Genomic DNA, 23,014 nt, shown 5'->3' with positions numbered 1-23,014 from the left:
AGCTGCGTTCTCACTAAGCTCCCTCCTCCCGCCTGAGGCCCATGGAGACAAAGGTATCCCTCGAAGTGCCCAAGATAAGGACAGAGTCGAACTGAGGCAGGGGAAGAAGGCATGGCAACATGGGAGGAGAGCGGAGCCACCCCAACCTTGGCACTTGCTGGCTGAAAATCAAGAACTTCAATACAACTGACAAGGTCAGAATCACCGTGAAGATCACCTATGGAGACACTGCTCCATTTTCTCAGGGAGATCTCAAACAATGACCTTTCAATATCTCCTAATCAGCACTCCTTTCATGCCTAAACCTGAACAATGCGCCTTCCAAACTACCTCATGGGTGTATTTACAAAAAGAAAGGCTAAGGTAAGAAAATAGGTGAACTAACTTGTATTTTTAAAACCCCCGAACATGGTAAATTACAACCTTGGAGTGATGTGGTTTGAAAAGCTGAAAAATTACTGTTGTGTTAACACTATTCTTGGTGAGATATAAACAAATGTCTATCACCCCAGATTGGGAGCCCAGGACAAACCGAAGTAGAAATACCACCAAATTCCCACTTGGTGAGCCAGCCAATGAGTTTTACTGGGGTTACTTACAGGAGCAGAAAACACTCCAATGTATCACCAAAAGTCCATGCCATCATGGGTGACAGCTTACAAAAGCTAGAAACCTGGAGCATGCTGCACAGCCTATAGAACCCCCCAGTGAGGGCCTGGGAGTGTGGCTCAGTGGTAGAGCACTTGCCTACAATCCACAAGTAAGTAGTAAGAATAAAAACTCCTGAAAAGAATTTGTGGTTGCAAAGACTGATTGTCTGCTTAGAATCTCAGTACTGTAGAGAAATTGGAATGTTGCAGATCCAAAGGCTAGTTATCTTATCTAGGGCTAGCTCTAGCCTCCCCAGAATAGCCATTCCTTGCCCACCTCTGTGTCTGAACTAGCATCCTGTGAGTAATAAATAAGACATTTTAGAATCTATTAACTTAGCAGAACACTAGCTTCCACCAACCCAAAATCTGAGATAGCATCTTGGAGCTATAGAAAACTTCCCTGTCTCACTGTACCTGCCTCTCTGATGTAGCCACCAATGTATCTTAAACTTTACTTGCCTTGATTTATGACTCCCTTTGTTCTATAAAACTATAAAACTTCATGAGAATGCTTCCACGTTGGAGCATGGAATTAGGGGTGACCTGAATCTATGTTCCTGGGCCATGGCCACTCAATAAGGCTCTAGATTAAACTCTCTTATTTCCTTTAAGATGAGAGTAGTGATTTTTTTATCATCAATGGAGCTGAGGGCATGGCTCAGTTTTATAGCATTTGTCTATATTCTACCAGTGAAGGACTGGAGTGTGGTGCAGAGTGCTTGTCTAGATCCACCAGTGAGGAGCTGGGGTCCTGACTCAGTGCAGAACACTTGTAATTTCAAGGTCCCAGTTCCATTCTCACCACAACCAAAGAAAGTAAAATTTAACACTGGCAATTGATGTTCTAGAAGGCGTGGAACTCTTAACAGTCTTGTGTCCTCACAACTGGAGAAACTGGAGCCTCAGAGGAGTTGATTTGCTTGGAACAAGATACCCAACTACTCAAGGGGAGGAGTCACCGCACTGAGAGACCATCTCAGGCAGGCTTACTTGAAATCTAAAACCCACAAATAGAATCAAGCAGCTCCTAAAGTTGTGTCCTGGCAGGGCCTCTTGGAGACAAGATGCTGAGCACCCTGCCTCTTGAGAGGGTCCTCCAATCCCACTCATTGGTTGAGGGTTATGTAAGAAAAGCTGCAGGATTCTTTATGTGGCCCCATCCTTCAACCTCCCACTTCCAGAGCTTAATTATGGGGTATTTAAGGATACATACAAGTTTAAGGACCTTTGAAAGACCAAAATGAACCAGCAGAGAAAGGCCTTGTTTTGTTCCATCAGCCTTCCTGCTTGCTCTTAACTCTGTTTCCAGGATAGGATGTGTAGGGGCCAGCTCTGCACTAGACATATTTTATGCCATCAGGAAAAACACACAGTTCTCTGAGCAGCAGGGACCCTCTTAAGATCTAGGCAGGAGGCAATCCCAGGGCAGCTATTCCAGCAAGTGGGAAAAGACTCCAGGAAACCCTGTGGATCTCTAAACTCAAACAAAACTGAGGTGCTCCCAAAAGAAGGTGGGAAGTTTCTGGCCAGCATTCCAAGTACCAGTAAACTGACAATCCCAGACCTTAGCCCAACTAATTTCATTTTCAATCCCACTGGACAGCTTTTAAAAACCTGGATTTTTTTTTGTTTTTTTGCTTTTGTTTTTTATTGTACACAACACAACACAACACACACACACACACACGCACGCACGCACGCACGCACGCACGCACGCACGCACGCGTCTAAATCCTTTAATAGTTGCAATTATTTAAGGTTTCGGCACTCCCTGGATAAGAGTAAACATGTCTGCAGGTGGTGCTTAAACTCGGGGATATCATTTGGTCTCTGAGCTGCCTGGATGTCTGAGTTCTGAAATCAAGCAATCATGCTATAACAACAACACATTTGTCCTGGATTTTTTTTTGTTTTTTTGCTTTTGTTTTTTATTGTACACAACACAACACAACACACACACACACACACACACACACACACACACGCACGCACGCACGCACGCACGCACGCACGCACGCGTCTAAATCCTTTAATAGTTGCAATTATTTAAGGTTTCGGCACTCCCTGGATAAGAGTAAACATGTCTGCAGGTGGTGCTTAAACTCGGGGATATCATTTGGTCTCTGAGCTGCCTGGATGTCTGAGTTCTGAAATCAAGCAATCATGCTATAACAACAACACATTTGTCCTGGATTTTTTTTTGTTTTTTTGCTTTTGTTTTTTATTGTACACAACACAACACAACACACACACACACACACACACACACACACACACACACACACGCACGCACGCACGCACGCACGCACGCACGCGTCTAAATCCTTTAATAGTTGCAATTATTTAAGGTTTCGGCACTCCCTGGATAAGAGTAAACATGTCTGCAGGTGGTGCTTAAACTCGGGGATATCATTTGGTCTCTGAGCTGCCTGGATGTCTGAGTTCTGAAATCAAGCAATCATGCTATAACAACAACACATTTGTCCTATCTTTTCTGCATGGCAGACACTTGTGATAAAGCCAAAGCCATTGGCTTGCACCTCCTTGAGACTACCATGAAGTATGGTACTTTGCGTCCCTCCTGGCTTAGCCTGAAAGTCAGCAGCCACTGTGGAGTGAGTGATAGGTTTCAGGAGGGGGAGGTCAAGAGGGACACGGAGAAAGATTACTGGGGAGTAAGGAGTTCATTAGAAGACTCATTAATGCCGTAGACAGACAGAGAGGCAACAGCACAATGGGATTTTCTGAGGAGAGTTTAGGCCTTAGAGCCAGAGACAGACGGATAGCACAGTGACATTCTGGAGAGAAGAGTTAAAGCCCAGAAGTTGGGTCTTCCCACCCACCCCCCACCCCGTTTTTATACCTTTTGAGAGTGGAGGAGATTTCACAGCACAAGCCTGAAGCCAGGCCACCAACACCCTTATGATGTAAAGTCACTTCTCAGGCTAGAGATCCTAGAACCTGAGAGTCTGTCAGCTAGGGACTCACAAACAATGTCTCAGTAGGGAGCCTGTTGGGATCTGTGAGAAGAGACTACTGTAGATAGTATGGCCTTAGCAGAGACTGGATTCTAAAATTATATTCTTACAACCGAGCTGTCCTCATGGATGCAGACAGCAGCCCATCCCCCAGAGGCTGCACAAACTCTCCATGCAAGTCACAGGGCTTTCTTGTAAGGACAGAGAATTAAGCTTCTGAAATGGGGGCTAGACCAAGGTGTGTGTGTGTGTGTCAGTGGGGCTAGGCAAGTGTTCCACCGCTGAGCCACACCCCAGATCCTTTCATGTGGATTCTAGGCGGGCAGATTCTGGTTGAGGATTTAGAGAGGGGTGAACTTTTCTGAGTCCCCAACCAAATCCTGTCCACAGAGCACCTAAGGAGATGAAAGAGCTCTTTGTGGACACACACACACACACACACACACACACACACACACACAGAGAGAGAGAGAGAGAGAGAGAGAGAGAGGGGGGGGGGGGGAGGGAGGGAGGGAGGGAGGGGGGGAGGGAGGGAGGGAGGGAGGGAGGGAGGGAGGGAGAGAGAGAGAGAGAGAGAGAGAGAGAGAGAGAGAGAGAGAGAGAGAGAGAGAGAGAGAGAGAGAGAGAACAGATCTGTGTCCCAGAGGATTCTGGACATAGCACCACCTAGGCTCTCAGGTCTGAGATCAGGTATGTGTGTCTTGTCACTCAGAGAGATACCACACTAGGGGTCAAGACCACTGATCCTTCTTCACTGTCCTTCTCAGGGCTTGGCTACAGCGTCAGCTCTGTCATCCTCTGTGGCCCTGGGTCTCATCTTCCCATGAACCCAATAACAGCCAGGACATTGTTAAGCTCTTCCTGGGTAACATTTTTCTTTTTCTTTTTTTTAATATTTTATTTTATAATTAATTTAATTTTACGTATCAGCCACAAATCCCCTGTCCTCCCTCCCCTCACCCCCAGTCTCCCCTCCCCAAATCCACCTCCTATTCCCACCTTCTCCAAGGCAAGGTCTCCCCTGGGGAGTCAGCTCAGCCTGGCAGATTCAGTTGAGGCATGTCCAATCCCCTCCTCCCTGCACCAAGGCTGAGCAAAGTGTCTCAGCGTAGGCACTAGGTTCCCAAAAGCCAACTCATGCACAAAGGACAGGTCCTAGTCCCACTGCCGGGTGTCCCCCTAAACAGTTCAAGCTAAACAACTGTCTCATTTATCTAGAGGGCCTGGTCCAGTTCCATGGGGGTTCCTTAGTTATTGGTTCATAGTTCATGTGTTTCCACTAGTTTGGCTAGTTGTCCCCATGCTCTCTTCAATCATGGTCTCGATATCTCTTGCTCATACAATCCCCCCTCTCTCTCATAGATTGGACTCTTGGAGCTCCACCTGGGGCTTGGCCTTAGATCTCTGCATCTGCTTCCATCAGACACTAGATGAGAGTTCTATCATGACAGTTAGGTTGTTCGCCCATTTGATCACCAGAGTAGAAACAGGCTTTTTCTGTACCACAGCAACCCAATGGTAGGTTATAAACTGGCTCAGCCATTATGGAAATCATTATGGAGATTCCTCAAAAAACCTAAAAACAGAACTTCAGATGACCCTGCCATACCACAGAGATTCCATTCAAGGTGGAAAATGATTTTTGCAGTCTCAGCCCAGTGGAGACCCACAAAGAGACAGCCACAGGCTATCACCCTCAGGACCCAAAGTTTAGCCATCAACCTCAATCAGGAAGAAACTGGCCCACTTGCACTCTGCCTTACTCCTCCAGAACTGTCCGCTATAACCAAGATGTCTGGTTGTCCATCAACAGATGGGTGGAGAAAGACAATGAGGTGTATGCACACAATGGAATTTTATCTACCATAAAGAACCAGAGACCATCATGTTAAATGAAATAAACTAGACTCAGACAAACATTGAATGGTTAGTTACCTCACTGTGGAACCTATATTTAAAAAGTGGAGAGGGTGAGCACAAAAGTAGAAGGAAAGAACTAGAGAGAGTGTGATAAGGGTTTGACTATGATCAAAGTGCATAATATACATGTATGAAATGTCATAATGAGGGTCTGGAGAGATGGCTCAGTGATTAAGAGCCCTTACTGCTGTTGCAGAGGACTCAGGTCAGTTCCCATCACTCAAATGGGAACTCATGGATGTCTTCGGTTCCAGGGAATCTGGCCTCTGGGAGCACTGCACACATGTGATGCACATGCATATATGCATGCAAAGCATTAATATATATATATATACACACATATATATATGTATATATATAAAATAAAAATAAATCTTTTTAAAAGAAAATTTCATAATGGAACCCATTACTTTTTTTTTTTTTTTTTTTTTTTTTACAATGAGTATATACTAATTTAAAAAGGATTTTAGGAGTGGAGAGATGGCTCGGAGATTAAGAGCACTGGCTGCTCTTCCAAATAGCTACATGCCCTTCCACATAGCTGCTCAAAACATCTGTAATTCCAATTAAAGAGGATCTGATACCCTTTTCTGGCTTTTGCCAGCACCAGATATACATATAGCTCCAGGCAAAATATCTATATATACAAATAATTTGTTTAAATAAAAAAAGAATAAAAAGGATTTTTTAATTGCTCATAGACAAATCAGAGTCTGCAACCTGGGACTTCTCCAGGTGAGGGCTACAAGGCTGTGCTGAAGCCACCCTGGACTTCACTGCAGGGTTCAGCTCCCAGCTGAGCTAGCCCTGCTGTTTTCTACCCCATTCCACAAGGAACAACCCCAAGGAAAATAATAGTTGCCTTCATATGAGAGGGAGATAATCTGATTTATTTCCAGGGCTAGGGAGGGTCTTGAAGGTGAGTAAGGGCTTCACAGAAGAGCAGGGGAAATGATTAACCATCAGGGAGTTTCACAGACTGAGCTCCCACAGCGAATTTACTGCTCTGGGAAGGACCTGAACAAGGACTGTGATAAACCAAGGGCTACAGGTGACTGTGAAAAAGAGTGGAGAGGTTGGCATCAGGAGAGATTTGTGGAAATGTCTCAAAAAGGAAGAAAAAGTAGTTAAAAAAAAAAAAAAAACCTAAAATCATTCCCAGTAGTCATTGCTTCCCCACAGCACTTCCGGAAAGAAGCCCACTGAGCATCATTCCAAACTTTAGGGAAAGATAGTCTGGGGGATTCTACCCCCTAGGGGGCTACCCACTGCTTGGGAACTGATAAAATGGTCACCTGACATCACAACATAGTCCTGTATACATCTGCCACCATACCCAGTACTCCCAGCTGTTCACCACTCACAGCCCACATATCCCCTCCAAAGGATGACCTAGTTCCCATGTGAAGAACATGAGGTTGGCAGAGGTAAGGAATTCTCTGGAGGTCAGAGGTCCAGGTCTATCTAATACTACACAGATCCATTTAAATGCTGTCTGATTGTTCTCAGCAGAGGTCACCTGGATGGGGCTATTCTGAGATAACTGGAGTTTCCACAGGCCAAGAAGAATGCACAAAGACATCCAGCCAGGACCATGAAGTCCTCAGGTGCTTTCTCTGCCACTGCTCAGTTCTTGATGTCACTGTAACTCTTTCCAATATCCAATTTCAGTAACCATCACACTTGATCCTGAGGAAGAAGAGAAGATCTGCTCAGGCCCATTTCATACACAGCAAAGCTGAGGTGAGAGGAGACCACCTGGCCAAAGCCTCACATTAGAACTGACACACACCAGAGTCCCGAAGTTTGGCCACAGAGAGGCTCAGCAGATAGCAAGATTCCAATAAGACCTGGTTTGGGAGCGCCTGGTTCCCATTCTCACAGCTCTCGGCATGGGTGACAAGAAAAGACAAGCTGACACGAGGCAGTTCTGGGGGCAGTGGGAGCAGGCAGGAGCTGACAGGTCTCTTCTGGGCCTGCATCAGCTAAGCATCCATCTGTACCCATCCTACAGTCTGGGATCTCAGAACAGTGAGGCTTGGAAAGGTTAGACTGAGACCCTGGGCACCAGGGACTTAGTCTCTTATCTCCCCAGGGCTAGTGTCTGGCTCTATCCCTTTCCCACACCCATCTGCTGTCTGGTGGTGTAGCTGATATCCTCCAGGGACCCCTGGCTGGCTCCCATTTTCAGTAGGTTTCCTTGAGCAGCCTAGAACCCTCAGACTAGCTATTCAGGAGAATGTCCCCCAGGGTCCAGATCATATTCTAGGAGAGACATGGTGGTACACACCTTTAATCCTAGTACTGTGGAGGCAGAAGTAGGCAGATCTCTGTGCATTCAAGGATAGCTTAGTCAGGGTAGTACATTTAAGGCCAGCCAGATATGTCTTGAACTATTGAAAAGAACAGAAAAAGAAAGATCAGATTTTACAGGAAGCCTGCTTGACTAGATTGAAAGATCCCAAGCCCTTCTGCAACTGACAATGTATACAGAATGCTATGGAAGTGCCCTGCATTGCCCTCTTTAGCCTTCAGCAGCCCCCAGAGAGGCAAGGTGGGGCAGAGGAGAGGCCATTCATACTGGAGAGAGGTAGGAGTCTTTCTCACCACTACCTAAGTCCCTGGCCAATCCACATCCCCATACAATGGTGAGGCCCAGGCTCCCTTCCATAGTGTCTGACTCCATTGTCTCCCCAACACAGAGCTCCAAGGGAGAAAGGTCAGCCAAGTCATTCTCTAGTCCCTTGAAACCACAGTGTACAGGAACATAGTTCCCTACCCTACATCCCTCCCACCCCTCTGCACTGGGTAGAAACACTTAGCCAAAATGAACATAAACACAGAAAATGAACTTCAGGCTGGCTGGCTGATTTCCTACAGGAAATGGATATAGTGCTTGAACACCTTTAAGCAGTCCTTGCAAACTGTCCCCACCTAAATGAAGTGAGATCCTGGAAGTTTCTCCTTAAAGATGAAGACACATGCCGGGCGTGGTGGCGCACGCCTTTAATCCCAGCACTCGGGAGGCAGAGCCAGGCGGATCTTTGTGAGTTCGAGGCCAGCCTGGGCTACCAAGTGAGCTCCAGGAAAGGCGCAAAGCTACGCAGAGAAACCCTGTCTCGAAAAAACAAAAAAACAAAAAAAACAAAAAAAAAAAAAAAAAAAAAAAGATGAAGACACAGGCCCAGTGTAGTGGCACAGACCTCTAATCCCAGCATTCACAAAGATGAGGCAAAGGGATTTTGAATACACTTGTAAAATCTATTTTTAATCATAAAACCCCACAACTTCCAATGTTACATGAAAATGCACAGGATGTATCCTTTTGTCATAAGAAAAATAGAAGTGATTAATTAATGCTCAATTTTTAAAAACTAATCATTTAGGGTTTTAAGATTTAGTTTTTTATTTTTTAATTCTGTAAAATGTATTTAATTTTATGTGTATGAGTGTTTTGTCTGCATGTATATACCACATGTGTGCTTAGTACCTGCAGAACTCAAAAGAGGGCATCCTAATACCTGGAACTGGAGTCACAGACAGTTGTGAGGTACCATGTGGGTGCCTTTAGTTTATGTCTCCAGCTTTTTGTCATTATTTATAAATACATATGGGGGTGCAAATGCATGTAGGTCCCCATGGAGGCTAGAAGAGGGCATTAGATCCCCTAGAGCTGGAGTTACAAGTGGTTGTTAGTCACTCAACATGCATGCTGGAGACTGAAGTCAGGTGCTCTGTAAGAGCAGCAAGTGCTCTTACCCGCTGGACCATGTCTCCATTCCTATTATCTAGGGATTTAACCTAATCATTTAGGTACAAGTCCCTTGCAAAATCCCTGGGGTTATAGAGCCAGCTGTCCCCATCACCACTTCCAAATGCACGGCCTCATTCTTCCAAAGGCAGATGTTGGGGGAAATCCATAATCTTAGTTGATGTCATTACTGAATAAGAATAAAATGAAACAACTCAAAACTTCTGAAAAGTGTATGAATGATAGGAAAACAGGAGCTAAGAAGAGCCCTATGTCTTTTTGTTTGTTTGGGGGATCTTTGTTGTTGTTTGTTTCTGGAGATAGGGTCTCTCTAGGAAGCTCATGCTGACCTTGGATTCAAAATCCCTTTGCCTCATCTTTGTGAATGCTGGGATTAGAGGTCTGTGCCACTACACTGGGTCTGTGTCTTCATCTTTAAGGGGAAACTTCCAGGATCTCACTTCATTTAGGTGGGGACAGTTTTCAAGGAAAAAGTAACATAGTTGCTTTTTCACAAACTGTTACAACCTATTAGCTTTTAGAACCTTACTAAAATGAACATTGTAGGTATTTTCTTATAAAAAGATGTCTTTTTTCTTTCTTTTTTTTTCAGATAGAATCATACTAAGTAGTCTGGTTAGCTTAACACTTCTATGTAGTCTAGGCTAGCTTAGAACTGACAGGTCCACATGCCCCAGCCTCCAAAAAATGCTGGAATTAAGGACAGGGGTCACCATATTTTCATGTTTTTATATTCTTTCTTTTGTTTTTTTTGTTTGTTTCTTTTTATAACCCACTGAGTCCAATTTGTGTTGTCTTACACTTATAGGGATGGGACCATTCACTGGAGCATGGGCAGTCTACCAGTGGCCATACTCCCAAAGAAAAACGAGTAAATGTGTTTTCTATGTAAAACAGTAAATGGAGGCAGCCCATCATCAACGTAAGAGGCAGAAGGATTCATGAATATCCCTGACCTTCCTTCAGAGAGTGACCCACTAACAGGAAACCAAGATAGTATATACAAATATATATATGTATATATATATATATATGTGTGTGTGTGTGTGTGTGTGTGTATCACCTCCCCACACACACACCCTCTCCATTTTTAACTAAGATTTTCAAAAAATAACATCCATGGCTTGTTATGACACAAATCAATGATCTGAGTAGGAGAAACAAGCATAACACAAAGACAAATTTACAGTAGTAACTAGTGGTTGACTTTGGCTGCCACCCTAACTGGATTCATGAAACTCATAAAGTACAATTTGGACTGTAAGAGATCCATATCTGAGTGGCTGAGTCGCTGTGAGGATATGTGCCTTCAGTGTGGGCAGGCACAATCCAACGGTGGAAAACTTGAATTCAAAACAGAGGAAGGGGAGTGAAGTCTTTCCTGACACTGGAACACTTCTGTCCTTGACTTCAGAACTGCAAGCTTTCCAGCCTTTGGACTCTTTAATGTACTCTTCCCGGGGGGTTCTCAACCTGCAGCCTCAGAATGAGAGTTATACTCCCGGCTTCCCTGATTGTGAGGCCTTGGCCTCAGACTGGACCATGCAACCTATACTCCAGGGTGTCAAGCTTTCAGACAGTCTGCTTAGCATCCATAATTACATCAGCCAATTTCCCTTTCGTATCATCACATAATTATTCTACTGGTTCTGCCTCTCTGGGAAGCCTAATAAATAATTAATAATTAAATATTAATTTTATTTTATAAAAATGCCAGTAGGCAGAAAATGGTGATCAAGACCAAATAATCTGACCAGAAAGCTCAGATTTGGAACTTTGGGGACACAGCATAGTGAGACTTCAGTTGGTAAAGGGCTCAGCCGTTCCTGTGCATCCCACCTAAGGGCTGACCTGAGACTTGGTGGTCTTGCCCTTGGGAACTCGGGACAAGCTACTCTCTCACATCCAGGACCATGGGCTGCATCACTGAAGATGAGATTTCCCTCTCATGATTTTAGGGGAGTCCATAAACTCTGAATTCTCAGTGCCGGAAGGTGAGGCTCACAGATGCCCAATGTTACGTCAGGCCTCTAATGCTGCCCACCAAAGAATGATCTCTAGGAACTGAAGCTTGAAAAAGACTAGAAAGTTTCCACACACATCAAGAAGTAAGTCCAAAATAATAATAACAGATGCTGAGGAAGTAGGAGAGGAGGAAAAGGAAGAAGGGGGATGAAAGATGGAGGGAGGGAAGGAGAAAATATATGGAGAAAGCAAAGGAAACAGCTAAAATTCCATCATCTTTTAAATTGAACATACCTGTTAATTAAGTCTAAGATTCATTCACCATCAACTTCAGGGCCCTCTGGGTCACTGTTATTTCACATCCCTTTCCTTGGCTCACAACAGCCACCCACCTGTAAGACACCTCCATTTCTGTCTTTGATTAAAGTTAACTTAGTAACTATTCTGTTTTTAAACAGCTTTATTAAGGTGTAATTTACATACCACAAAATCACTCAAAATTCCTGTTACTGGGTGCAGAATGAGCAATCTGTTGCTAAATAAAGGTTTTAGGAACAAAGGATTCTGTTGTGTTTGGGGACTGTCCCTGAGGAATGGCTCTGGGACTTGATGCTTGGATCCCTTCCTGAGAAAGAACGAAGACCTCTGATTCCAGGAGGCAGAGCTGACTGTGTGCCCAGGTTCTAGACACTGCAGCAGCTGGAGGAGTCCCATTGCATTGCACAACTTATTTCTCTGAGTGTAGCTGAAAGGGATTGTAGGCTATAATTAGAATAATGCCCTGCAGGATTACATTCACAAATGTAATTACATAATCATTTAGAACTAGATGGCACTGTGAAAGAGTTTCCTGAGGAGTGGGTGAGGGGCAGTACCAGCCCCCCTGTGGAGCCAATGATGTAGAAACCTCTTTCTGATGCCATATTAGCCTAGAAATAAAAACAAGTGTAAAGATCCTTAACTCCTCAGCGGGCTTGCCCCAGGCCTCAGAAGACCATATATTTGACTGGGAATGTGGAAGCTGAAAGGTAACCCACACTGGAATGTTAATCAGTGTTCACAAACCCTCAGAAGGGAAATGATGGTAGGCTATTCATGTTTGTTGCGTGGAAATCTTGCTGGTGGCATCAACACAGTGGCAAGTTCTGTGAACCAGTCACACCAGAAACATGCAGACAACCTGCTGTCTTATTCTTTCAAAGCCAGAGGGACACTCAGTATTTGGGGGCTTTCCATGTACCATCTATTGAAGGAACTGAAATGCTTGAGTTTTGCTCAAGTGTGACATTTTACACCCCAAATCAGGGTGGCAACAATCACCTGGAGCTGTCAACTCTGATAGAGCTGTTCTGTGTGCTTTCCAAAACTTTGTAAAGTGTTCGTATGTTTACAGGCATAACCGAGGAGGCATATTTTCTTACTCCAAGTGTCCTACATTTAGGTCCTGAAAACAAAATAAAATAAAATAAGTTGCCGAAAAAGTAGAGTACAGCTTGTGAAAGCCATGACGATAAATCACATTAATTTGGACCCCATTAATCTGAATCATGCACTAATCCCATAGGCCTGGAGAAAGCTTAGCATTGAAAAAAAGAGTTTGCTTCCTAAGCAAAGGAGGGTGCTGTGACAAGTTATAGGAAGTGTAACATCCTCAGAAGCAGAGGTAGTCCTTAAAGAAAGCCTGCTCAGTAAGATATGCCTGCCCAAGAGTCCTAATCCCAGGCTCACTCTGTGCCTCAGCTATCAACCAACATGCTAATTTACAACAAAGTGGGCATCTTAGGGACCTCCTTAAGCCTAAGTATTGATGTAGCCTGAGGCCTGGAGAAAAGAGGGAGTCAACAGCCCAGCCTGGTGATTCAATCATCCATTTACCATCCAGCTTCCGGTAGGTCTCAGGTTAGCCTCTTACTGGAAGACTTTAGACAAGTTGCCTGATGGGGGGAGCAGAAGGCTGGGGGCTCTCACTCACTCACCAAGTTTACATAAGACTGGCCTAAAGAAGTCCAACTCTGTCCTCTGTGTGAGTCCAGTGCCTCTCCCAGATCTTTGCAAATTTCTTGGGCATCCTCCCACCCAATCCTCACCGCATGGACTAAGATGCAACACTAGCCCTTCTCAGCTTACACACATACCTTTGGGAGGCTTTGCGGAAAGTCAGCTTCTCAAGAATGTGACCAGTCTTCATGATCCCCTTGGCAGCATGGAGATGCTCTCCTGAGAACTCATTCAGGTGTTTCCTGACTTCATTGAAGACACAGAAAAGAATTCAGGATAAGACTCTATGAAGCAAAGTTGGAATTTGTTAAGAAAATGTTGGGTTGGGTCTGGTAGCCCAGGCCTGTAATGCCAGGTATTCATGAGGGTGAGGCAGGAGGAACACAAGTTCAAATGCAGCCTAGGCAACTTAGTAAGACTCCATCTCAAAATTTTAAGAAAATTGTGTGTGTGTGTGTGTGTGTGTGTGTGTGTGTGTGTGTGTGTGTGTGTGTGTGTACATACATAGTTCAGTAGCAGAGCACTTGCTGGCATGCATAAAGCCCTATATTCAATGCAAAATACTTCAGAAAAGGAAGTGGATACAAGGCCTAATGAAAGGGCAGCTGTACACAATGAAGGGCAGGTACAAGCTTCAAGAGAGATTCTCAGTTAAGTATGAATATCCTAACAGAACTATATGATTTTGGTGGCTTTTGAAGTTACTGTGTTCAAAGGCTATAAAAGATTACACAAAATAAAGATTACAAAAAACTCCTAATTACATTTTCATTAGTCAATTAGATTATAAGGAGTTTATAAGGCACACTGTGCAGGTTTACAGGCTGACAAGATAAGTAAGAAACATAGATCAGGGCTGAAGAGATGGCTTACTAATTAAGAGTACTTGAGGCTCCTGCAGAGGACCCAAGTTCGGTTCCCAGCATCCATGTCAGTGGTCTCACAACCGCCTGTGACTCCAATCCCTAGGGATATCATGCCCTCTTCTGACCTCTATGAGTACCTGCATACATATGGCATTACACTCATTCTCACATAAATAAAAATTAAAAAGTAAATATTAAAAAAAAAACAGGGTCAAAGGAATTCTTACTATCCATAGGTCAGAAGGAGGTCAAGGCATGTTTTGCCTATAGTCTTGGTTTATAATTTTGTTGATTAGCTTCTCAGAAAATGACAAGTTTATAGATGAAAAGGGAGGAAGGTCAAACTCAAGGGCTATCCTGTGTTTTGACCTTAAATACGGCTTGTTGCTATTTTAACATTTTTTCTTGATGTAACTCACAAAAGGAATTTAAAAAAATCTTCACAGTGATTTTTGCTGCTTTTGTTAGTTTTGCTGAAATTCTTTTTTGTTTTGTATTTTCTGTCCTGGGGCTTGAACCTAGGGTCCAGCACAAGCTAGACAAAGGCACCACGACTAAGCTGTGTCCCCTGCTCTCTTTGTCATTTTATTTTTTATCTGAGACAGGGTCTGGTTAAGTGGCCCAAGCTGGGCTTTACTTCTTGCCTCAGCCTCTACCTGGGACTACAGGCCTGTGCCACAAGGACAGGCTAGAAGTTCCTGCCTGTCAGCCAGCAGGGATGAGGGGCTCTTTTCCCTTCCTGTGTTTCCCAAACTTTCCCACCTTTTGATCCCACCTTGAGCCAATCTTGGGCTGTGGAGAATAGGAGATGTAATTAGCTCCAGGCAATGTCCCAGGAAAGGGGCTGCAGCGAAATCTTTGGGCAGCAATGAGCAGAGTAGGATCTGGCCAATATACCCCATAGGAAAGGAAATATTGTTCCAAAGTTTCCACAGAAAATCTCAGCCTGGTCCTCAGCACCCTGCACCCTTGTTTCCAAGGGTGTCCCTTGACAGCAACTCTCAGTGCCCTCACTCACCCTGACCCCATCTTGACTCCCTGGCTCTTTCCTCTTTCCTTTGTCTGCTCTTACCTTAGTCCTCCTTCTGTCTCTGGGGCAGCCACAGCAACAGAAGCTCACTCCCTCTGAGGAAGCTCTTCCTCCCTCCATTCATTGTTTCCATGGCTGCCCATCCCTCCAGTCAGTAGGAAAATGATCTACACACTCTTAGAGGGAAGCAGGGAGGAGTCATGACCTACCTGGATTCAGACTCCTCCTCAGCCTGCTTCAGTTCAGGGGATGACTGAACATTGAGGGCATTGGAAATGGAAAGCTGAAATTTGGAAACACATATTTCCACAAGGGAGCAGTTCCACAGGCTGACAGTCTCGGGCTGTGACTGAACTCAAGGAACATGAGAAACGCTCGCATAGAGTGTGTCTTAAAGACAACCTGACTGCCAGTTCATTCCAGAAGTACAGAAAAAGGAAAAAGAACCAGAGAAGATGACATGGTGGGTGCAGAGGGGAGGAGAGTTGTAGGTGGGGCACACACTGAAGGAAGGGTGGAGGGTGGAGATAGAGAAGAAGAGAGTAGGAAGGGAAGAGGGGAAGGCAGGGGAGGGGAGGGGAATGAGGAAAGAGGGAGAGGGAGAGAATGAGGAAAGGGAGGGAGAAGAAAAGGGAAAGAGGGAGGGCAGGACAGGGGTGGTGGGGGAGGGTCAAATAATGCTTCATGCTAAAGCCCGTGAAAACAGCTCAAAGGGAAAGCCACATATGGTTCAAGTATTCCTTAAAATAGAAAAATTGAGAAACTAGCATCCTTCACTACAAAAAAATTTAGGCAATGTAGTAGCCCTGATTCTTAAGAAGAAAGCTATTTTACAATAAAGTAGAGCACCAGAGAAGAAAAGCTTGAAAAGGAAAATCTGTTGGGAGCAGGGAAAGGTAAGCACTGAATGTAACAAAACCTGGAATTAAAGGAGGCCTGCAGAAGAGAATCCTAGCATTCTGAGTCAACAAAGCACTAGGAGACCTACTCACCTAGTAAATAAAACCTGGTGAGGATCCTTCATCAAGAACCGATTGCCTGCCAAGCAGCATCCCCTGCATGCTGAAACTTCACCCTGGAAATGGATTGCAGTCAAATGGCTCCTACTACATGGTGGATTTAAACTCCTTTTCATCCCTTCTCTTAATCTATAGCCTCTTTTAAGAACAATGAGTGCTTGGGGCTGGGGAGAGTCTCAGTGTGTAAAGGGTTTGCTGTGCAAGTGTGGGGACTAGAGTTTGTATTCTTGGCACTTACATATTTATGGCTCCATAACCTCTCCAAATAGTACCACCAAGTGGAGACTAAATGTCTATGGGGGGACATTCCTCATTCAAGCCGCCCTACTACAAGAGGTTCAGGTACAGACACATGACTTCATTTGGTTGATGACATTCATACCTAAGATGTTTTCTGACAAATGCTGGTGAAGCAGACACTCCATCTGTGTGAACCAATGCGATTGGATAACAGCCTGTGGACAAAAATGGCATCCATACAGTAGAGCCTACTTCAGGGGGAGGGAGAGGGAAGCGGGATTAAGCCCAGAGAAACGGCATACAGAAAGCTCTCCAAGGGTAGAACTCCTACACCATGCCGTAGCTGTAGCTGCATCCTTAGCCTTTTGGTCACTGAGTTGACTGCCCTATTGCTTGATATGAGTATGTTTTAGTTCTCTACCAACTGCATCATTTCAGTCAAAGCAACCTCCATGGCCTTCCAGTTGCGGTTTTGGACTATTTTCATCCTAGAGTGCTGTGGGATGGTCTGTATGTCAAATTGCTCTGATTGGTCAATAAATAAAACACTGGTTGGCCAGTGGCCAGGCAGGAAGTAGGTGGGACAAGGAGAGAGGAGAATTCTGGGAAGTGGAAGGCTGACACAGAGAGACACTGCAGCTGCCGCCATGACCAGCAGCATGTGAAGATACCGGTAAGCCACCAGCCACGTGGCAAGGTATAGATTTATGGAAATGGATTAATTTAAGCTATAAGAACAGTTAGCAAGAAGCCTGCCATGGCCATACAGTTTGTATGCACTATAAGTCTCTGTGTTTACTTGGTTGGGTCTGAGCGGCTGTGGGACTGGCGGGTGACAAAGATTTGTCCTGACTGTGGGCAAGGCAGGGAAACTCTAGCTACAAATGGCGCCCAACGTGTTGGCAAAAGTTTCTACCTAAAACCTGAGAAAAGATTCTAAAATGGAGCTAAAAACAGCTTCCTAATTGTCTCTCTCAAATGAGCGGCAGCTGCCGGTTTGAGTTACTGGCGGGTTCCTAGCGTGCGAGCTCGGTCTGCAGTATGGCGGGAATGAGGCCTCTGCAAGTGGCACATTAAGCTGCGTGGTGGATTTAGCCTTTGCTAGTACAAAACAAAAAAAGAGGTTTCTGGGCTACACACTGCTTGAATAAAAGCATAGACCCACGATGGCTCCCAGAGCTGGTGGAAAATGTACCACCGCCATGTTGGGAAGCTGAAGGGGGTGGAGCCAGCAGCCACAGCACCGTTTCAGGCTTAGAAGGCTGCAGTTTAAAGCAATAGGCTCAAGGTAATATAAAAAATAAGCCATGTAAAGATGGCTACCACACAGAGAATCTGGATTATGTTCTCTTTGATATTCGTAACTGAAGAGAAACATTTGATTGCAAAAGCTGTTGAGTTATGCCAAAATGTGTATTTTAAAGGTACCTTAACTTCAAAATTTGGACGTAAGAATATGTTGCTTTGGAAAGGAGGCTCTGCTTTTGTTTCCACAGAAAGCCAGAGGCTATGGATTTGTTCCAGATTAAGATACATCAGGTTTGACCAGCCAAGACCACCTGAAAGGTCTCCGATGACACCATGGCCCAGATGATCCAACATTCAGAATCGTTTCAAGGCAACTGGCTCAGACGATACGGTCTCACGGACTACTCCATGATCCTAAAATTTTCTTTGTGTCCTCATAAGATACAGCGCCCCCCTCCAGCAGGAAGTAGTAAGAGAAGCTACGCCCAAATTCCCAAATATACCAAGCTGACTTTGGAGATGTGTAAAAGTTAAAACCTTCCTTTTAAAAAAAAGAAAGGGGAAGTGCTGTGGGATGGTCTGTATGTCAAATTGCTCTGATTGGTCAATAAATAAAACACTGGTTGGCCAGTGGCCAGGCAGGAAGTAGGTGGGACAAGGAGAGAGGAGAATTCTGGGAAGTGGAAGGCTGACACAGAGAGACACTGCAGCTGCCGCCATGACCAGCAGCATGTGAAGATACCGGTAAGCCACCAGCCACGTGGCAAGGTATAGATTTATGGAAATGGATTAATTTAAGCTATAAGAACAGTTAGCAAGAAGCCTGCCATGGCCATACAGTTTGTATGCACTATAAGTCTCTGTGTTTACTTGGTTGGGTCTGAGCGGCTGTGGGACTGGCGGGTGACAAAGATTTGTCCTGACTGTGGGCAAGGCAGGGAAACTCTAGCTACACTAGAGTTTTATTTTGCTAATTGCACATCCCCATCCCAACAAGTGACAGGTGGGTGCAGTAGTTAGCATGCAGGGGAGGCCCCTAAGCTGACATATAGGACAGCCCCATGACAAAGTGTGCCAATTCCCCTGTGCTCATCTTGTCTTGTCTTTTGGAGAAGCTGTTCCTGCCTTCCTTGGAGACCAAAACAACTTCTGGGACTTGAAAAGAAAAAAACTTTGACTTACCTCTAATTTTCTGGTAGGATATTTTTAAAGGAAAACAGGTATTTTGTTCAAACATCAATTAATGGAATTGGTTCTATGTGGAGATAGGAGCTCATTCAGAAGGCTATCCTTGGTGAAGATGCATGCCAGACTAGAAGGCACTAGAGGGTCTCGAGGGCCCCAGAAAGGGAGATGACTAAGAGGGTAAGACTTACTTGAAACCTGGCAAAATGCTGTTGGAATTATTAGTCTATTCTCAGCATCTCCTGCAAGCTCACGGAGATGGGCTCTATGTGGCCCAGCAGGCCCAGTACTTGGTACAAAAATAGCATATGCCTGGGTAGATGGATGAAGCCCCTGCTGTGTGCCTTGCATGGGTCTTGGCTCTGGAACTCTGGGGAGTTTAGGACAGTGGGATTCCCACTCTGATGGTGCTCATTATTTCAAACCAGTCTTTAGGTGAGGGAAAGGAGATGGCATCCTGGTAGAGGCTGTTATGTCAGCAGCATCCCGCATCTCAGGCAAGCTTGCCAGCCAGAACTGCATGACCTTCTAAGCAGGACTAAGTGTCTGCTGTCTGGGTTGATTTCCTCCAATGTCTGCCTGGCATGGCATATTCAGATTTCCCTGAGCAGAACTGACAGAAGGAGCATCGAGAGGCCACCCAGATGAGGGGCATGAGGGAGGGAGCACCCCCTCTCCTGAGTACACACAGTGACTGGATTCAGCCTGGCCCCCATCTGTCCTTCTCTGCAGTGGGTATTCCCAGTTGTCCCTGTGCAGCATGGTGTCATGAATCATTCTATGGGAACCTCGACCCTATTGTTATGGACAGACTTGGGTGTGATAACTCAGGGCTTGCAGTGTTGGGGATGCCATATGCAAGTAAGTTCCTTCCTACCCTGCTGTCAACTCTGAGACTGTATATCACACCAGAATGTCTTGAAAGACCTTTCACAAGCCATGGACCACCTTGATTTCTGTACCTTGACTACTCAGGTGTTCAAGGTCACATGGCTCCAAGCAACTTCCTGTTCTGGCTGACTTTAGAGAAGTTACAAGAGCTAGGTGTGGTAAGGTACCAGGAGGGAGGCTAAAACATGAGGAAAGCAACTTCAAAGCCAACCTGAGACTTATTGTGAGACTCTGAACCAGAGATATAGCTCAGCAGCAGAGCCTCTGCTTTGCCTACACAAAGCCCTGGGATCAATTTCCAACACTGGGGGGAGGGGGGGAGGAAGGTGGAGTGTGTGGCTCATTGGTAGAGTACATGCTTGCATATATGAGATTCTAATGTCTATTATTACCAAAAGAAAAGCCTGATTCATGTGCATCTGAGTACCAGATACTCTTTTACCCTCTCCTGGATCATGAGAAAAAGTGAGGAAGAGAGATGGCTCTTCTTTTTACCAATGGAGAAACCGAGGCTCAAAGAGGAACAATGGCATTCCAAAGTCACAGGGACCTGCAGCAATTACCCTGTGAACCTCCAGCCCAGCATGCTCTTCATGGCACACTGAGACATAACAGCCACACAGTATTTTCCCCCATCCTGAGCTACTAAAGCAATTGTCAGAAATACCAGCGACAAGATCACGTGCAGAAAGGAGCAGAGATGGGCCCTCTATAGTCCACGAAGGGTCCATTTTCCCCAACTCTCTTCATGCAGAGGATGCACCTGTCATACTGGGGTGGAATCCAGGGCTGTGTTTGTAGGGCAAGACCCCTAACACTCATTGACTATTATTTTGACATAGGGTCTCACTGCATTGCCCAGGCTTATTTTAAACTCAGTAGCCCTTAAACTTATGATCCTCCTGCTTCAGCTTCCAAAGTAGCTGGGATTACAGGCCTAGCCCACTAGGTCCAGCACAAATGTTTTTTTTAAGTGACAGATCAAATCGTTTCTGATGTCTTCTGTAGTTGCATGTCAGGAGCTGATGCTAATACATTGTGAGAGGCAGGCACAGTGGAACAAATGTGAAATCAATGCCATCTGTCTCCAGAAAACTACTCAGGATTCTAAACATCACTGAGCCATGATGCAAGCAGATTTGGGAGCAACAGCCCCCACAGAAGCAGAGAGAGAGAGGAAATGTAAAGATCCATTTCTGGTCTGAAGAAATTCATTTTTGATTGTCAAAACCCCAAGTAAGTGATTGGGTCATTTCTGAATGATCATTCCCTTTTGAAACCCTCATCCAACATAAGTTTACAGTTCTGTCATCTATACTTGGCATCAAGATGGTCTGTGGTGGGATAACACTAGGAACTTCCTCCATACGAGATGTGGAGCTCAGGAAGAGGCTGAGCAGCAAGCCTGGTTTACATGAATGTCCATGTGGACCATTCATCTGTCCCTGCCTAGACAGGGCTAGACAATAAGACAGTCCCAAAGTCTCTCACAGGCTAGGAGGTCTTAGCAGATGGACTCAGCCTGTTTCCTTGTTAGAAGCCAGGTCTGGGGACCCAAGTGCAGAGAATGAAAACCATTCATTTCTTTTGAGAAGCTGTGACTGCAGAAGCAACTGAAGGGAAGAAGGGCTGGTTTGGATACCGCTTCAGGGGAGGGAAGGCATAATGGAGGTCCTGGCAGCATGTGGAGGAGACTCTCCACTTCTCAGCAGATCAGGAAACAGACAGCACAGCCAGAACCAGGGAAAAAATACCCTTCATCATCTGCTCTTGGAGACTCGGGTCTGCTAGCCAGGCCCCAACTCCTAAAGGCTTTGCAATAGCAGGAGATCTGGGAATCCAGCATTCAAAAGGTGAGATCTGAACCATGCCAGATGTCAAGACCTCCCAGACCCATCAGGCAGGGAACCCACCAGGTTGAGTCAACAGGTCAAGACAGTTCTAGAAGTCTAGGTCCAGAGGACTCCAGGAAGTATGGAGTAGAGCCAAGCATCTGCTCCCAATTCCCAAGGCCATGACCCTTCTAGCTCTGTCATCCTGGAAACCTCATGAGCGTGGGCAAGCACCAGCCCTTTTCCCACTTGGTACCAGGCCGCTTGGTGACCTCTTACCCCAAACACTGTGGTGACCTCTTACCCCAAAAACTGCCTGGGCAGAGTGACTGATCAATGTGTGTGTATGTGTTTGTGTTTGTGTTTGTATTTGTGTGTGTGTGTGTGTGTGTGTGTGTGTGTGTGTGTGTGTGTGTCTTCACAAACACCATGTGTAAGGGACAGGTTTATACCTAGAAAACTCAAGCCATTGGGGTGGTTCTTCCCACTTTTGTGGACTGTCCTGGTGCTCTGACACATGCGGTGCCCAGCTACAACCAGATTCTTTGTCACCAACACACAGAATGGGTGACATTCATACAGCTTCTTATTGTCCCACCTCCTCTGATCAGTTTGTGTCAGCTGCAGCTGAGGGAGTCATAGCCCTGGTTCTTTTGATGTTCTCTTCAGCCTGCATTCCCTGAACACTGCTTGGGCCTGCCTTGAAGGACCGGTGGCAGGTGACACCCATCGCACGGAGGCAGATCTACAGAAGGATATGCTTCCTTGCCACTGCCATCATTAGGGTTACCAAAGGAAGGGCCTTTGAGGCTGCACACATATGACTTAATGTGGATATGACAGTCAGGACCCTTGGTCACAAGTGACAGAAACCAGTTCATCAAAGAGGGAGGATTAGTGGATCAGAAGGTCAAACCACAGGAGGGTCAGTAGTTCTGTGTGGATAATGGTGGTCAGCAAGGACTTGTCCCTCCTGTCCACTCTTCACAACAGCCAGCAGAACTCTCAGGACTGCTCCTCTGAGGCCAGGCTGGGACAACTGCAGCTCCAGGCTCACAAGTCTGTAACTCCCTGTTGAAGGTAGAGACAAGGGGGAACGGAGGGGAACTTCGTATATTGCATGTGCTCCGTGTCTCATTATAGTTTGAATGTGAAGTGCTCCCTATTGGAGGTGCTGTCCAGGAGACTATGGAATGTTTGGACATGCTGGCAGACAGGTCACCAGGGGCAGGCCTTTGAGGGCCACAGTCTAGGCCTCATGTCTAGTTTTGTTCTCTGCTTCCTGTCTGCCAGAGGTGCTGTGAGGAGCCCAGCCCCCTGCCCCTGCTTCCATCAACTGCCCCATGCCTTCCTCACCATGATAACTTCTAAAAGTGAAGGTCAAAATCAATCATTCCTCCTTCAAGGTGTTTCTGGC

The 23,014-nt window shown here is 45.5% G+C and overlaps 1 long non-coding RNA gene across 1 annotated transcript in view; it reads right to left on the bottom strand.

Moving 5' to 3' along the window:
- LOC107399423 (uncharacterized) overlaps positions 1 to 23,014 on the bottom strand; it is a 182,816-nt gene that overhangs the window by 139,904 nt on the left and 19,898 nt on the right. The window contains exons 3-6 of the long non-coding RNA XR_006071065.2: positions 13,424 to 13,532; positions 12,609 to 12,732; positions 7,842 to 7,944; positions 7,071 to 7,240 (exon numbers count right to left, since the gene is read on the bottom strand). This is a non-coding gene — a long non-coding RNA (uncharacterized LOC107399423). The remainder of the gene's footprint in view (positions 1 to 7,070; positions 7,241 to 7,841; positions 7,945 to 12,608; positions 12,733 to 13,423; positions 13,533 to 23,014) is intronic.

The sequence above is a fragment of the Peromyscus maniculatus genome, chromosome 1, assembly GCF_049852395.1.
Source record: "Peromyscus maniculatus bairdii isolate BWxNUB_F1_BW_parent chromosome 1, HU_Pman_BW_mat_3.1, whole genome shotgun sequence".
NCBI classification, from domain to species: Eukaryota; Metazoa; Chordata; class Mammalia; order Rodentia; family Cricetidae; genus Peromyscus; species Peromyscus maniculatus.
Note: the sequence above shows the minus strand (reverse complement) of the source record. Positions and strands in the feature narration are given on the sequence as shown.